This window comes from Crocuta crocuta, unplaced genomic scaffold, assembly GCF_008692635.1.
Source record: "Crocuta crocuta isolate KB4526 unplaced genomic scaffold, BGI_CrCroc_1.0 scaffold290, whole genome shotgun sequence".
Lineage (NCBI taxonomy): Eukaryota > Metazoa > Chordata > Mammalia > Carnivora > Hyaenidae > Crocuta > Crocuta crocuta.
The window spans coordinates 82,719-87,861 of record NW_027527429.1 but is presented as its reverse complement, the minus strand read 5'-3'; positions in this window follow the sequence as shown (position 1 = coordinate 87,861).

Here is a 5,143-nt window from a genome sequence, read left to right as displayed (position 1 = left end):
TGAGGCACCACCTTCCTCCTAGGCTGATTCTCAGTCATGCTCCCTCTGGGTTGGAATTCTTTCCCCACTCATTTGTCACACTCCTATGCACTCTGTAAAACCCCATGTGAAAGCCCCAGTCTAAGCAGGAACTTCTCCCTCCGTGCTCTCCACATGCTAAGCTCTTTGAGTCCAGGTGTGAGACCCAGTCCCCTCATNTTTCCCCAGCTCAGGCCCCTCCAGGTTGCTCTGCCGCTCCAGCCACAGCCTGTTGGAAAGACCCCGGCCCCCGAGTCAGGCTCCAGGAAGGGACCCTCTCTGTCATTTTCTTTCTTCAAACACAGGGAAGTCTGAGTACAGGTCTCCTCTAAGGAGAGGCCCCGGGGAGCTAGCTCCACCATGTAGGGGGGAGGCAGGCAGGTGGGGAGGGCATTCCAGGGGAAGCCTGAGGAACTGGAACCACCCGGAAGGACAGCTGTGAAATCTTCCTGGGCTCGTCTGCACACAGGGCTAGGCAGCTGCCTGTCCCCGAAGTGAGGATCTGGGCTGGGGACTCCTCCCGCCTCGCCCCTCTCGGAGCTCAGAAGGTAAGCTCTGCGCTGTCGTTGGCAAAGCCCAGGAGGGGACACTGAGCTCCTCTCTCCAACAGGTCAGGGCCACCTGACTACACCACGTGTGTCTCCTGTCGGGTGGCCGGCCACGTGCTGGGCGTGACGGGTGCAGGGCTCAGAAGAGGCTGCGGCCCCCCTTGGCGGGCAGCTCCGAAAGCACCCTGACCCCGGCTGCCCTCCCTGCCGTAGCTCCTGTGTGCAGGGGCAAGGAGCCGGCGGTGCTGTCCCCGTCGAGTGAGGCGGTCTGGGTGGTTTTTGGCGGAGCGAACCTGGCCGGGCAGCTCGCTATCCTCCGCGGCTGAAAACCCCTCTGATGCAAACAGACATTCTGAGTGCACAGGGGCCGAGAGCATCAGCAGGCACCAAAAGTGGGCGTTTTTCGGCCAGATGCCAGGAAAAGGGTTGCAGACCAGCACCCGGAGAGGCCCTGAAGACGGGTCTCTCAGCCGCGCTGCGGCATGCCTGTGAGTAGCGGCTGCAGCCCATGTCCCCTGCCGCCAGGTCCTGAACTCTGTATGCAGAGCCTGACATCAGGTGCGGTCACCGAGTGCCCGGGTGAATGGGTGGCTGGGTGGCCCTGGGCTGCGAGGAGCCCCTTGCTGCGGGCCTGGCCGCCTGGGTCCTGGGCCACTAGCCAGGCCACGTGTGAGGCAGCCCCTTGTATTTCCTTCAGAGATGTGTCTGCCTCCAAGGCAGACCCAGCCTGGGCCCAGGCTGCAGCCCACCGCTCCCATGGATTTATAGAAATATAGCCATATAGACACCCACCACCTTCTCCCTGTCCCCCCACATGGAGTAATGCTTTCTCAGCAACCCCTGCAGCCAGAGGTGACCATGTGACTGAATTCTGGCCAACAAGGTGGAAGGGGAGGTTTGCTAGGGGCTTCAAGAAGGCTTTTGCCTCTTTACCATGGCTGGCCCTGTCCCAAATGTTGATGCGATGTCTGGAGCTTGGCAGCCATCTGTGACCATGAGGTTATACGCCAGGAGAGGGAGAGATGTCGACATCCTCAATGTAGTGGGGCTGAGTCTGCCAGAAGCAGCAGCCTCCCCTCTCCAGACTTTAGATTGGTTGGGGAAACCCACCGCTGTTTTCTGACTGAGGGGGGGGGGGGAGTTCCATGGCACTCTTACGCTGACGTGCAAACGTGTGTCACAGCCCCAGCGATTCCTGACTCCTTTTCCAGCCACCGGCTGGCGTCTGCACTTGGGTGTCTCAGGACATTTCATGTGCACCACATCTGCTCCCCCACCTTCCAAACCTGTCCCCACCCCACCGCTTTCTCTCTCCCCCATGCCGCCTCGAACTGGGCAGTCTGCAGCAGGGGAGGGAATGAGTACTTGGCTTCATTCATTCACTCAGCAAATGTGACCTGAGCATCTGGCACGGCCAGTAGCTCTTCCAGGAACTGAGGGGCTTACACACCAGTGGCCAGCACGGACTACAAACGGGCAGGCGCCTGTGTGGCCGCCTCAGGTGGCGGTGAGGCCAAGGGCGAAACGACTCAGGGTGGTGAGCACCCCTGCAGGGAGTCGGAGAGGTCACTGGGGAAGGTGGGGGCCGAACAGAGCCCAGAGGAGCTGGGGGTGAGGCGCGGTGCAGCCTGAAAGAGCACGACCCCGAATCCTCAGGGAGCAGAAAGTCCCCGAGGTCAGATGTTTGAGGAAGAGGCGGAAGGGGAGCTGCTGGAGAGAGGAGGGGAGAGGCCGAGAGGGCTGAGACAGTTGCCTTTGTGAATTAAGGGTGTGGGTTTGAGCATGCTGGGCTTGTGAATCAAAGGGTCGTTTGGGCTGCTGAGCGAGAGTGCAGCACAGGTCAGGGGCACACACGGGGGCAGCAGCTGCCGGGGCCTCGGAGGAGGAGGAGGAGGTGAGCAGGTGGTTCAAGATCAAATGTGGGACTGATGGGCACTATGTGGGGCCTGAAGCCTGGGTGCAGGAGCCGCTGTACGCCCAGGGAGAGGAGAGGTGGGAGCAGATCAGGGGCTTTAGTCTGGACCCCAGTGACCCCCTCTGATGATCCACTGGGGATTTGGGGTGCACAGGCTGGGCGTGTAAATTTGGGGTGCACACTGGTAACACAGTGGAGACCAGCAGAGGCTTCCCCTCCCTCTCCCGGGCCCCCGACCCCTGCACTCCCAGGTGGCCCTCAGTGGGAGAGGCACAGGGACACCCCGTTATCCACTTGTTATCCAGTGCCTCCCGGGGTGTCCTGCCCCAGTGTGAGCACCTTGGCTGGGGGAGGGGTGGGACTGGGGTGGAGTGGTGGGGGCGGTGCTGTCGCTGCAGCTCCTTTGTCCAGAGGATGGCAGGACACGGGGGTCCGCACTGGCTCCATGGGGCACCTCTTGTCCCATCTCTTCCCTGATCTGGTCACAGCATCTCCCATGGGCGCCCAGGGGCTACCTGTGCCCCACCTGCTGAGAGCCCGGCACCCAGGCAGGCCCTCCCAGGCTCCCCTCTTGTGGGGCCCCTCCCCTCCCCCGGTGGTGGAAAAAGAAGTCCCGCCTCTCAGACCCTCTCCCAGCTGTGCCTGTGGGGGTGCCAGCTCAGGGGTCTATGGCCAGCCAGACTCCCAAGGGACCCTGCTGAGGTCTCATCAGCTGGCCCCTCTTGCTGCCCACCCCCCAGCTTTTCCTGGCTTCTAAGCAGCAAAGGGGTGTAGCACGGGGCGAGGAGGGGGTAGAGTCTGATGATTCAGAGCCCCCACATAGTGGGTCCAGGTAGGTGCTCACTAGGAGCTGGTACACAGATGCCAGGTGGGGGTGGGGGGGGTACTGGCCCCTCCCATGCCCCTGACAGGGCTGACGGCTGGCTCTGCCCACAGGCTCTTCCAGGCCGTTCTCCTCCTCCTGGCCCTGACCGTGCTGCTGCTGGCTGGCTTCCTAAACAGAGACATCAGGCTGTTCACACCGTGAGTTCTGCTTCGGGTGCCCCATGGTTTGGGCACTGCCCACCCCCCCAGGGCAAATCCTGAGACCCCAGCATGTCCACCCCTGGGCAGCACCCAGCACTGGCTGGTGGGTCATTCCAGGCCTCTGGACCGCCCAGCATCTCCTGTGGACAGTGAGCTGCCCAGGCCTCTGGTGGGGGGAGTTCGGGGGAATGGGAGTGGGCCCGGGCGCAGGGTGTCCTGGGCAGAGCTGCCGTGTACAGAGGGTGACAGGGTGCCCATGGTTCCTGCTCTGTGCAGCCCTGGGTCCTCAGGGATGGTCTCCCAGGTCCGGTGCTTTGGCCTGACCGCTGGGAGGTCTTGGGGCTCCAGGCTTCTTCTCCCTGACCCCACCACCTCTGGTGGGATCTCCCCAGGGGGCACCCCGGGCCCCTCTGCTGGCCCCCCATTGTCCCGGGGCTGGCACAGCCCTCTGGATCCCATCCCCCCACTACCCTGGGTTATTCTTCCTGGCCACGCACTCAGGCAGGGAAGGTGCCCGCCGCCCGGGGCTGGAGTCACAGCTGGGAGGTGTGTCAGGGGATCACGAGAGTGGCCACCAGCATCCACTCTGGCCCCGCAATCAGGCTGGCCAGCCCAGGCATGAAGGGTTAGCCAAGAGACGCTGCATGTGTGGTCCAGGCCACGGGGCCAGAGCCACGTCTGGTGCCGTGAGAACCAGACAGGAGGCCGAGAGGCCAAAGAAAGGGCACCAGGGCCTGGGGGCCGAGATGTGCTCTGTGTGTGTGTGTGGGGGGGGACGGACGGATAAGCAGTCAGGTCTGTGCTAGGGGCCCCCGGGTTGCAGGGTTGGGGTCTCTGGAGGGCGGGGTACAGGGTTTGGGTGTGGCCTAGGGAAAGTGTGGGTTGGGGAGGCTGGGTGGTGGAGGCTGGTCTGAGGGGCTCCAGGTTGTGGGGTTGGGGGTCTAGCGTGGGGGGTCTGCGGACCCTCCCTGATTGACAGTGGCTGTGCTCCCCTCCCAGCCTGCTCGGGGACCAGGCCGAGGGCCCGCCCATTATCAACGTCATGTTCCTCAAGACACACAAGACCGCCAGCAGCACGGTGCTCAACATCCTCTTCCGCTTCGCGGAGACGCACAACCTGTCGGTGGCGCTGCCCGCGGGCGCGCGCTTCCACCTGGGCCACCCCTGGCTCTTCCTGGCGCGCTACGTGGAGGGCGTGGAGCCCCACGGCCCGCGGCAGCGTTTCAACATCATGTGCNGGGGTGCGGGGAGGGGGCGGGGGGGAGGCTCCATCCCAGGTCCTCTACGCGCTTTGTGCTTTGAGGTGAGACCACGGGGTGGGGGTGGGGTGGCCTGGGCACTGGAGAGACTAAGGCTCTGAGTGCGCATGCGTGCAGACCTCGCCGCGGAGCCTCACACGGGGCTCCCCTCCCCTGCCGGCAGGTGCCTGCCCCTCCCCTGCCGACAGGTGCCTGCAGGTGCTCTTGGACTCAGATGTGGGCGCCCTCCTGGCCTGCCAAACCCGCCGACCTCTTCCTCCCCAGGACCTTTGCACATACTGTCCCCTTTTCAGGGGACACTCTTCACAGCTCCTCCTCTGGGTCGCTCAGATCTCAGTTTATTTTTTATTTTATTTAAAAATTTTAAATGTTTAGCG